The 13,252-nt window shown below is 35.2% G+C and overlaps 1 pseudogene; it reads left to right on the top strand.

Annotated features, from left to right (window-relative positions):
- The first annotated feature begins 8,251 nt into the window (after positions 1-8,251).
- LOC119506639 lies at positions 8,252-10,326 on the top strand (annotated as a pseudogene).
- The last annotated feature ends 2,926 nt before the right edge of the window (positions 10,327-13,252 follow it).

The raw sequence follows: 13,252 nt of genomic DNA, 5'->3' as shown, positions 1-13,252 counted from the left end.
CTTAAGTAATTAGGCAGTCAAAGATATCTTAGAATAATTAACTTTAGTAGATTAGAAAATAACAAAAATGAGATTATGAGGCCATATAATTTGAAAATAGAGGAATCAGGAATTAGAGGCATCAAATATGGATTACTTGTGAAAAATTTTTTAGTTAACAGTAAGAAAGAGAACAATCACTTTCTGTTAATCAGTGGACCCTTATTTAGACAAACATTCCATTTAAAATAACCAAAACTAGAGAAAGGTATCAAATGGCAATTATCAAGAACATAGGGAGAAATCTAATTAAAATATACAAGAATTCTATACAGAAAAGTGTAAAACATAATTGAAAGGCATTTAAAAAAAGATTAAAATGGAGATATATACAATGTTCAATGATTAGAAAACACATTTGTGAAGATACCAATTTTCCTCCCATTGATGGAGTCAACACAATTCTAGTCCCAATTAGCATCACAACAGAATATGAAAGGAAGCTCAATCTTCTTTTTTATTAAGAAGCAAATTACAAGCACAATGAAATACAGTTACACATATTAGACACAATAGATTAGCAAGGATGTGAAATAAGGGAAACCCCATCTACCGTATTAGGAATATACTTGTACTCAACAATCTGATAACAACAAAGAAAAGAGAAAAAGCACCTTTGCTGGGGAAGTCACAGATGTGCTTGGCAGCCATCTCCCAGTCCACACCTACTGATGTTTCAGTACGTTTCCATTCTGCAGCCCTGGATAGGCCTTAGTTTCAATGGAACGGGCTGAGTACACCTTCAGCCCAAAACTGGGAACAGACAGCCCCAGCAATTTATTAGAGCTGGAACTCTGCACAAAGGTTGCTTGATACCTGCTTTCTGCTCGTGGCAGAGTTCTCTCCCCCTGGGGTGCATAAATACCCAGCACTCAGGCAGCACAGTTATCCCTCATCTCTGAAGTGAAGCAGGGCTTAGGAGCTGCCACTCACTGACCCTGACCTGAGTAGCTGTCCTCCCTGGGGAACAGCCACAATGGAATCTCTTTCCTTGCTCTTTTTGTCCCTTTGTGCTATGTAAGTAATAAAGTGGTCATTAGTTGATCATCCCTGTTGTACCTGAGCCTATGTTCCCGCAAGGCACCATATGCAGCAAGAAGTTCATGTCCTTTGGCACAGTGTACACACTTTCGTGTACCTATCCTAAAGAAACATTGGCATGTGGACTCAGGGAGAAATTTATCAGGATGTTTGTGGCAGCTCTGTTGGTCATTAAAACAGAAAACAGACACACACAAAAACAAAATAAAACAAAAACCAAAATAGAAATAACACCAATGCAAATCAATGGCTGAATAAGAGTGAGCTTCCTGGGCATGTGACCTGTGCAGTCCCACTGGATCCTGTACTTGGTTTAATGCTCTGTTGACCCTGTCTCTAAATACTTAATACTTTTTGAACAAGAGGCTGTGTATTTTCATTTTGCATTGTGCCATGCAAATTATATAGCCAGTCCTGGGTAGAATTGATAAACAAATGATATATTTACACAATGGCTCAATCTATAGCAATGAAAATGAAGGAATCACAACATTGTGGATCAAGGAATGTAGTTCACATATTAATATATCCAGTTACTCCATTTCTATAAATTTGAAAATCAATGCAAATATAATTATTGTTGTTCAAAGATGCACATGTAGATAAAGAAACTATATTAAAAATAAGCAAAGACATTTTATCCTTTAAGTCAACATACTCTAGGAAGTAGAGAGGGATATTTGATATACACAAGAGTCTTCTAAGATGTTGAGACTATTTTTATTTTAAACCAAGGTTGTGTTTAAAAATAGGTGCTTACTGATTATATATGATTTATGAATTCTTCTTAAGGTATGATTTATTCCAAAAAATAACATAAAAATGAAATAAAAATTAAAAGGTTATCAGCTAGAACTAAATGACATCTCTCCATGAACTTGACAGTAGCTGTAGACCTTCTCTATGCTGAATGAAAGGGAAGTGCATGATAAAAGAAGCAAGAGTCAAGAGGTCTCATTTAAGTTTTACAGCGAAGCACAAGTAATTCTCTAGAGCTGGGTTCTTCAATCAGTCTTTTAAATATACTGGATTGGAAAAGTATTTGTAACTGTAATTTGGGGAGAAAGAATGTTGAGCGGAATTTTTAGTTTTGTATTTCTCAGTTTTTCAGGATGGGAAAATTTCAGCAAAACTTAGGCAAAGGACAAGAAGCCATAATAAAGCCAATATGATGCATACTTGCCAATATGCCTTGGGTCTGTGTTTAAGGGCTTTAGTTTTCCTCTAGCATCAGGCAGGAGAACTTTGTTGTGCTCCTAATGATGTTGAGTTTGCCAAAGTCGACCAACTAATAAAAAGTTTGAAAATATTCTAGCAGGATGAGCACAGAATAGGTGTCAAACACCAGGGGCTATGACTGGCTATGGGACCTGTAATTAGATTCTCTCTACGCCTCAGATCCTTCTAGGATGGAACTAACTTAGCTGGTGATATAATGATAAGAAATGCAAGTCAAAGACTCCCAATGTGTAAACTCCTTCAGGAGTGGAAGCAGTTTAACGCCACACTCAACCTTTCATATCACAGGGTACCATTTACTGTGCTGGCTAAATAGATGTTTAATATTTGGGGTTCTATGAATAAGCACTATAATGATTCAAAATGCTGCCTGTAATTCTGGCTATAGGGCTTTTATGATTAACAGCCCTCAACTGCCCTAACTTCCTGTAACTGGCTATCCGGAAGCAAAAAGATCTCATTATCAGTTCTCAAGCTGCATATTTTCCTGGTATATCTCCTATTACGGAAAACTGGCCAAAAAATAAAGGTCTAAACAAAGACCTGTTTTTAAAAGAAGTCCTTTAATAGATTAAATTCACTAGCAAAATTTCATTAATGGAAACATTCTAGTCCCAAATCTCTTGGGAAATTCAGGAGACTAATTATAAACAACATATTTTAACTACTCCTCCTAGAATAACTCAATAGTAAATTGTGCTGCTCTGGTGTGGGATAAATCATTGTTTTCCTCTAAAAGCTGTCACACAATTTTCAAAATTATCACTTGAAAGTTATATTTGCATTCATCTGACAGTAGCATTTATAATATGTGAACACCATGAACAAAATTTTCTGTCTGCCAACTTAGTAATTTACCTTTCATAAACTTACTTTCACATCAGGTATTCTAATGTTTTGCCATTCATTATAACATCATGTCCAGAGGTGTATTTTTTTCTGGAATGTGTCAAGCATCTCAGAACTCTTACTTTAATCTGAACACACTGGTCTAATATATAATAACACAATATGATTTGGAGGATGTCAAGACCGTTTCTGCCGCCACATATCTTCTCCTCCCGACTCAGTCTAAACTCCTTATCTTTCAAGGTCTCACTAAGGTATTGAAACAAATATAAGTGCATTATCTGGAAGACTACCCTGCAAACAATTTGTTACCCTAAACAGTTTTAAATAGTTCCCCTTGTGGTGCTCTAGATATTCCAATTGAATTCTAACATGGATGAGTATACTCAACCATTTAATAAGGAGTGTTTTAAAACAGAATGGACTTTTAGGAAGACATTACCCAGAAAACCTGCATTCAACTGCTGAGACTGAGCTCCCTTAAATGTGATGGGTTTAGGAAGAAGGCAGTTAACAGTTGTAAGGATGCATGTCTCCGAATGAAACTTCATGAAACAGGAAAGATAAAAAACAGTAAAGACAGATGTCTTATTTTTGTAGTTAAGCAATACAACCAACTTCTAAAATGTATTATGCATCACAAAAAGGAATTTTTAACATTTAGCCATTCCTACCTTATGAAATTATTTCAAGTAAGAGATTAAGAAGCAGCACATTTACTTAATATAATGTCAAATTTCAGAAATTTCATTGTACAGCATATTCATTAAATAATGAGAAATAAACATGTCACTATAAAATTCTTAAAGCCTATAACAAATTTCAATATTTCTTTAAAATTTACTGTAACTGAGGGTTCATTTTTAATTAGAGGTATATGATAAAGAAAACTGTAACAATTTGCTGTGCTGATCTTCCCAGGCCCTTTCCTCTTACTTGTTAACATAATTCCTCATTCCTGTAAGAAGTTAATTCTACCTGTTTAGAGGCAGTGGAATTTACCCTTTTGGCTACAGGTTTGTGTATTGAAGCCAGACCTATCTGCTAAGAAGACTTAATTCCCAGGGTCAACGGGATTGATTTGGGATTGGGTACATTGCCCAAGTGGGGCCATTACAGGGATGTTTTGAGAATACTCAAGGCTATTGGGAAAGAATCAGACTTGCTTCAAGCATTGCTAATCTCCTGGGAAATAAGTCTGAGGTTAACAGCAGACATCTTATATTTATGTAGAGAAAGAAGGAGAAAGAGGGAGGAAGATTTGGTGATATTTTTTGAGTCCTTGGATCAATTGATGCCTGAGATTTCCACTCATATGAGCAAAAAAATTACTCTATTGGCTTTAGCTAATTTGACCTGGAATCTGTCACTTATAAACAAAACAATTCAGGATAGCCCATTCACATATTTATCTGTTACATTTAAAAAAATTTGGTTTAATCAGCTGGAAAACAGTGTAAAGAAAATATTGTTCACAATTTTGCTAAGCCAAGGGTAACTATATCTTGACTTGGTCTATGCTAAAAATATACATCAATATATTAAAAATGTTATAATTCTAACCTCCCTAGGAAGTTAAGATTAAGAATATTATAGAATCTTACTTACTTTTAAATTTTATTTTTTCTTTCTGAAGTTCATACTGTTAGAGAACTGAAATGACCAAAACTCAAGTTTCTTTCCTCTAGGCCCAATGTTATTTTCTCCCTGTTTTGCTGTAATTCATGAGAAAGCAGAAAGGAAGTATAATGTAGTAAAAAATATCTCTGTCCTATAAAAGTACTTCAGTGGTATCCTATACCCATATACACAGACTTCTTAGACAAGGGATTTTACTACCTTTGGTACAAAAACAAACATAAGAAATTAACTTTTGCCTTCCAGAAGCAGAATCTATTTGAAAAAAGATTCATATGTTATGCATATAAATAATGGTTAAAGAGATATGGATATATCTATATATTTTGGAAATTTAAGATAATGTAATTTGTATCATTCTAACTTTCTATATTTTCAGACCAAAGTATCTTGGGAAATGTCTAGGTCAAGTCTGAAAACAATTTTTTAAAATTTGTTTCAGATGCCTAAGTGGATAAATAAATGCATATAACCTGATATATTTTTGTCTTCTGATTTTATAACATATCAATTTACTCAGAGAATAAAATTGAAAGTAAATTTTATTAAATTAAAAGCATTTAGAAGAGTAATAATGAAAATAAAAGAAAATGTCTGTATTTTATCCTTAGACCAAAATGAAGAACTTATTTCAATTGACAAAAGATGCCACTTCATGTGTGTCTCATCAAAAAAGTGTTATCAGTTCTAATATTTCCTGTGACTTGCCAGATGGGAGCAGCTGATATTTAAGAACTTTATCCATCATGACATAATTCATGAATTAAAATATTGAGAATGATTATTCTAAGATCTTGAATAAACAGCTTTGCTTCCTTCATCATTTTACACTAAATGCATTCCTTAAAATGTCAATTACTGCATAGTTTATTGCAGGAAAAAGAAGTTGTGCTCTTTCTTGTTCTTTGTTATTATTTTATGACATTATCATTGGATTTATGTAAGAGTATCAATCTAGCTATTTGGAAAATAGAACAATTACCTTTATTCTAATTAATTGGCACAAAGCTTTCATTAGTTCAGAGTCTACAAATGCTTCTAGAAAAGAATTCGAGAATTATGGCCATTACCTACCTGGTAGATACTAAGACTGATACCAACCAACAGTCAATGTAAACCATTCCCTGAGAGAGAATAATCGGGGCATTGTCTGAAATATTTATGATTGTTTTACATTAAAAAGTCTCAAAAATGTCAAAATATGCCTGTGTACTTATATGTGAGTATTTATTTGCATAAGTTTCACGCTTGCACATATACACAGATGTACATGCACACAAGCACGCACACATGGAGCCTGGGGTTGAATGCTGTACAGATGAGGATTCTGACTTGGATGGAAATAACTGATTTAGAAAATTTTTGCTTGAATGCATGTTTGGAGCTCTGGACAGCATAGCACACTTACTGTTTGGAAATAAAAAGTTCTTAGTATTTTAAGAGAATGAATGAATAAATGAATGAAGATGATAAATGTACAGACAATAATGTAGGAATTTTGATTGCAGTGTACCAATCAGAAAAAGTCTATGAGACTTTGCCAATAACAGAAATAAATTAGAGGTTCACATAAAGAGCCAATGGACTTTGACCAATAAATGCTTGAGAATCTGGGAGGGGAGGTCACTATCATATGAATATATTGTAAATTGATATATTGTAAGATATGTAATTTAGACAACTGCTTGCCTGCCTCTAGCATGTTTAGGAAAGTCAGAAAATTCAAACACAGAAATTGAATGTTAACAATGAATTTCTTCTTCCTGGATTTGCTCTGTTCTTGGACTGTATCTAACCTGGATAATAACCAATAAAAACAAGGACTGGACATCAAGAGACCTTTTTTTTTTTTTTCTCTCTCTCTTTTGTTTTACCTTAGGAAAGAAAAGTTTCCCAATATGCAACAACTTTCTTGGGATGATAAATCATAGCTTAAAAAAATAATATGTGATAAATTGTGCTTAAGTTACTAAGCCTGTAATTGAATTTGAGAATAAGTATTTTGAGCATGTAATATGATATTTGGATATTATATATTATTGGTAATTACATAATAGACTACTTATAAGCAAAAGTAAATAACTGGCTTCTGAATTTTGCATGAAGCATTAAAACAGATAGTTTGCATATCTCATGAGTAACTTAGTCATCTAGAAATTTTATGGCCTCAAATAAAAACCTAATTGATTGTGTATTATTTTAGTAGGAAATCACTGATGTTAGTAAAATTTCATAATATATCCTGGAAATTGTTTCACTGTTTTTGATAATATATGAGCTTGACTATCAACTTAATTGATTATAATTGTACTTCATTTTACCTATAGTCTTCTCTTCCCCAGGAATTGTTTATTGTCAAAGTGTAACAGATGTATGTTCTGTGACATAACCAATAAAGATCTTCCATGAATATATAGTGATAGGAGGTTAGTTAAGAATGGGTTCCTATTTTACTTTATTAAATTAGTGCTCTGCTAATTTGAAAGAAACTGAATAGTAATGAATAAGATTAAGATTGTATTTATGTGGGGTTTTTTTTACATTTTACATTTTGCAATAACTCATTCATTTATAGCCATAATCTTTGGTGGTCCTGAAATTAAAAAAACTATAGATTTTAAAAATAAATGGATTGCATTAACATTTTGCTTTTACTTTCCTGAGTAATCATAATAATGGCTAACACTTATACACTGCTTAGTAAGTACCATTTACTGGTATAAGCTCTTTACCTGCATTAACACATTAAATCCTCATTACAACTCTATGAGGTATATATTCACATTATAACTATTTTCAGATGAAAAATATGAGCACAGAAAAGTGAAATAACTTGCCATGAGTCACACGGCTAGTAAGAACAGGAACTGTGATTTACGCAGTCTGGCTGTAAAATCTGGACTCTTAACCACAACATTGTATGACCTCTAAGCATAAGTACAGCTTTTTTTTTTACCCATAGCTTTACCCTTTTGGAAAAAAAAAGGCATTTTACATTTGTCTTCCAGAACAATTCAATTCATGTATTCTGTATGTCACATACAAGAAAACATGTTATCATGGATTTTTCTCCCTCTCAATTTACACTCAGGTTTACACTTTCATGATTATGTCTTTGGAGTCGCTATAGCTTCTAATGTAGCAATAATACCAATAGACCTTTTTTAAAACCCATTAGTTTATTCCATATAAACTGAGAGACATTATAATTCTTCAAACTTTTGTTTGAAATATTGAAACCTAAATATGTAATTTTGCTTGGATTATGACAAAATATCTGCTATAAGAAGATCAGTTCTTAGATGTGTTAACTTGTCATATAACACCAGCAATATAGTAAAAGTCCACTAAAATATCAAAATAGAATTTGTTCATTCAAAGTAACTCGGCACTCAGATCCTGACAGCAGCTGGCAGCCTCGGCCAGGGAGTCCCAGTCGCTTTCAATGGAGGTGGAGCCCAGCCAGCCACAGCCACGTCACCTTCACAGCCACGTCACCTTCACAGCCACCGCCATCCTCACCATCACCCGCAGCAGCAGCAGCAGCCGCACCACCACCACTATTATTTTTACAACCACAGTCACAACCAGCACCATCACCACCAACAGCAGCCACCTCACCAGTACCTCCAGCATGGGGCCGAGGGCACCCCAAAGCCCAGCCAAAGCCACAGGAACACGCACTCCAGCAATACCAGGAAACTCCGAAGAAGAAAACACACTATGGTGAACTAAATGGCAATGCTGGAGAAAGAGAAATATCTTTAAAGAGCCTGGGTTCTGATGAAGCTAACCCTATTTCCAGGGCCCTCAATGGCAACCAGCAAACTGTAGACACTAACCTGAAGCAGATGTTGAAGGCCAGCACCTTTGGAAAAGCCAGAATTAAAACCAAGAATTTTATTCAGAAAAACAGTATGGACAAAAAGAATGGGAAGTCTTATGAAAATAAATCTGGAGAGAACCAATCTGTGGACAAGACAGAAGCTTTAGCAATTCCAAATGGTTTTGTGACAAATAATTCTGGCTACATTACTAACGTTTATATGGGCAAGAGGCAGATATTTGTGGTAGTGGGTCTGAGAACAGATATACCACTCCTAGAAAAAGGAAAGCTAGGCACAATAGTGTCAATGGTTGTGAAATCCTTAATTTAGTGCAGGGCAGAATAATGCAATAAGACACCAGTGTCCCAGCTTTAAAATAAGAACTTGAAACTTTCAAACCTGACTATAGTGAACAAAAGGGAAGTTGAGTAAATGGTTCTAAGCCCATTTGGAAGTATTTAATCTGGGCTTGGAGGAACAAGCTGAGGAAAACCCACCGTGGGTGATGTGCTGCAGAAGAGCTTTGATGTTAAACTTGGTGTGAGCAGCAAAAAGTTTGATGATAGGCCCAAAGGAAAGCATGTTTCAGTAGTTGCCTCCAAGGAGGACTGGTGGACCCTATTTAAAACCACCCCCAGTTTTTTCAGTGGACAATAGCAGTGCTAAAATAGTTCCTAAAATAAATTATGCAAGCAAAGTTAAGGAAAACCTCAACAAAACTGTACAGAATTCTTCTGTGTCTGCATCTTTCATCTTCATTCTATTCATCATCTCCTGGAGAAACTCATCCAATCTTCAAGTCAGTTATCCCAGGTTCCTATGTCTGCACTGAAATCGGTTACTTCTGCCAGTTTTTCTAATGGACCTGTTTTAGCAGGGACTGATGCAAGTTGGTACTCTCCAGGGGTTTAGCCACTGCTCACTACTGCTGCTAATACTCCTGTCTCTTCTGGGACTGATTCAGTTCTCCAGGACATGAGTTTAACTTTAGCAGCTGTTGAACAAATTAAGTCTAGCCTTTTTATCTGGCCTTCAAATATGTGAACTGTGCTGTTGAGCACAACACAAGTGTATTTGCCCTCTCAGACAGGTCAGCAAAACTTGAGGGATATCTTCCAGAATCAGTGGGGTTTATCATTTATAAATGAGCATAGTGCTGGCCCTGAGACTGTTATTGGGAAGTCATCGTCTCATATAGTAATGGAGGTGACATTTCAAGGGGAATATACTGCCACTTTGGTTTCACAGGGCTGAAATAATCCTCTCAGGAACTGAGCATCCTGTATTTCCCAAGGCTTATGAGCTGGAAAAGCATACTAGTTCTCAAGTTCTGGGTAGCTTTCTAAAACCTGGGAATACTAGTGAGAGTGGAGCCTTATCCTTGGAACCCAGTCATATAGGTGACCTGCAAAAAACAGACACCAGTGGTCAATGTGCTTTAGTGTTTCTCCCAAAGGACTATGAGGTAGAAAATCAAAATACTCTGGCCTCTCCTGCAGACACATTGTTAGGCTCCGCCAAAGAACAGAGATGCCAGAGAGGCCTACAGAGGAATGATAACTGGGGATCTTTTGACCTGAGGGCTGCTGTTGTATATCAAACTAAAGAAATGGAATCTATTTGGAATTTGCAGAAGCAAGATCCCAAAAGGATAATCACTTATAATGAAGCCATGAATAGTCCAGATCAGTGAAGAGTAGCAGAATCAGACTGTCTATTTGTAACCTTTCTGCAGCATTAGAGCCACCGTTCATGGGGGACACAAGGCTCTTATGCTCCTGGATCTTCAATGCAGCAAAGGAACCATAAGTAGAATCACAGGATAATATATATATATATATATATATATATATATATATATATATATATATGTATGTATGCATGTATATTGTTATTTAAAAATTGCAACTGAAAGTAATTAGACTTCTTAAGGAATCAAAATTTATTTCAAGTAACTACACAGGGTTATTTAATCTCTGGTACTGAATAGTTTTGTTTTGTTTTTCTTTCGTTAGTTTTTGTTTTTAAGAGTGAATGCAAGTGATTAATACAGACTTAGCAAGTGTGGTTCTTAAGTTTCTGCTGTCATCAACTTGGGCAACAAATCACCCACTGGAAAGGCAAATCCACTTAAAAGATCTCTGTATCTTGTTCTGTGACTAAAGTGTTACAGTAATCACGGTGAACTCAGAATGATTTCACCATTTTCCCCACTCCTCCCTTGATCTTTTGGTTTTACTTTGAACCCTGTGAGAATGCTGGATAAATGCCTTGAAGTTTGCAGGGGTGTATATTTTTTTAAGCGAATATAATTTGCATGTCTTGCCAGGAGTTAAGCAGCCTCTGAAGGGTGTCAGGGAAATACTTTTCTTTCTTTCTTTTTTTGTGGGGTTGGGATGGGGGAGGGCATTGATGTTCTACAATTCTGGAATAGTTGGTGATACATATTTCACTTGGCTTCAGTTACACATTGGACTTTACAACTGAAGAATCCATGAATGTCCTTTAAAGAAAAGTTACAGAACAAAAAATTGGCTTAGGTATTCAATACAAAAAAAAAATGCTCCTGTTCCAATATTTTAATATAATTGTATAACTGGGAGCAAAAATATATTCTGCTCTTCAACTGTAGGTGCTGCAGACTTGCTCTGTCGCTAACACTAAATGCACTGTTTTCCTTGTATTTTCATCAAACATCTAAAGAGAAACTTCTGTACCTTTCTGCAAATTCTCTCCCTTTTACTTTCTCAGAAAAATCTTAAAAGGAGAAGAAAAAAAACGTCCATGAAAACAAAAATTTTTCATGTTTTTGGCCACGAAGGTAATAGATCCTGTCTGTAGAAGGTGTGCTTTTATGCAAACCATACCCCTGAGCTTATTAGTTTTGAATTATATCTTAACAAATATATTTTATTGCTACAGAAAATGGTTTTTTGAAAGAAGAATAATGTGAACTTCTGGAAATTTTTCTTTTAGGCAGAGAAGAGCATAAACCCTGTCATTTCATCACATTTCCATCCTGTTGTACTGTAGCTTGTGTATAAGAAAGCTAAAATAAATTTTTTGTGTGTGTGCAGAAACTAAGGGTCCAATTTAAGATTGGGTGATGTTTGTGGCATAAAAACAAGTTCTGTGGCCTGACATAGCATCACATCACACACACAGAAATTAGTATACCCATGTATGTCAAATACAGGTTAAATCAGCAGGGCATTTATATAGAGAGGTGTGGTCTAATAGTAGACAGGACTGCCTGGGCTATTTTGGGGACAAAGTAACTACTTTTGTTCTACTCCTTTGCTGTCCAGTTTTGAGAGAGTGTAGCATGGCTGGGTTTTCTTATTTTGTTGGTAGAGGCTTTTAGCTAGTAGTTCGTGAAAGAAGCTGTTAGACTCAACATAGAGTAGAGAAATTACCTTTCTAGCCTGGATTTATTCTTCCCTGCTTAGATTTTGAAAGTATAGGCATGGATTACCAATTCCAATTGATGTAAACAAAACTTTTTGTACATAATATATATAATAACTTATTATTGTATCAGTCCAGGTTCAGAAAATTGTGGTAAGCCAGTTCCAGATAGTTTCATTTCACCTGTAAACTATTACTTTTACTGATATTGTAATTTTCAAATGTATAATTTGTTTACAAATGCGCCCTGCATTTAGTCTGCCTTTTCTTATTTTGATTTTTGTTGAGTCTCCTGCCTGCTTGCCAAAAGCTAGTATGTTTCAGGCCCATGTGCAATTGAAAGCAGAGGCATCCTTGAGCTTTAAAGCATTGAGCAAACTGGAAAATGCAGCATACCACATACTGAAGTGAAAGAAAGAAGTCTGTGCTTTTGCGTTTTTTAAATAAAAATTTTTAAAAAGTTAAAAAAAAAAATTCAGGTTGATTAGAGGAATAAAAGGACCCAGTTTGTTTTATAGGTTTTAAAGTTTTGTGTGTTCAATTGCCTTGTGTAACCACTTGGTGCCTTAGGGCCAGATTCCTTTTTTATTTTTTTTTTAAACCTCCATTTTACTTGCCTGGAATTTTAAAGCTTTGCTAGCTCACAACTCACAAGAAACTTTCCTGGGGTTTGTTACATACAGAGGTTGAATGAATATATATTTAAAAAGGAATTAAAAAACAACAACAAACAAACAAACAAAAACAACCTCCATCTGAATTGGGCTTTTTAATTTAGAAGCAACACTTACTTGAAAAAAAAACACTATAAATTGTGGCTTTCCAACTTCCCGTCCATATCCCTCAGACCTCCATGCGCAGAGAAGGCACTTCTCTGTTTGTCCAAAGGTTTTTGGGACTCTCACTTCTAAATAAAATAAAGCAACATTCCATTCTGAGTTTTCCACTAAAATTTCCTTGATTATATGGCTAGAAGTATATAGTTGGGAATGTCTTCTTAACCTTCTGAGAACTCTAGTGCTCCATCATATTAACTGTCAGTATTTTGGGGGCATTAGGTTAATGGGCTTAATTGCCTAGGTACAAGCAGAACTTTGGGACAGGTCTCCTTTGCTCTGTGTTGTAACAGTTAGCTCTACTTGTCAGAATCTTTCTCCTTAGGGTCCTCACACAATACCTTACAGAGCTCTTATTAAAAAAAAAAAAAAGTC

Source organism: Choloepus didactylus, chromosome 12, assembly GCF_015220235.1.
Source record: "Choloepus didactylus isolate mChoDid1 chromosome 12, mChoDid1.pri, whole genome shotgun sequence".
Taxonomy (NCBI): domain Eukaryota; kingdom Metazoa; phylum Chordata; class Mammalia; order Pilosa; family Megalonychidae; genus Choloepus; species Choloepus didactylus.
This window is presented reverse-complemented; position numbering and strand designations above follow the sequence as displayed.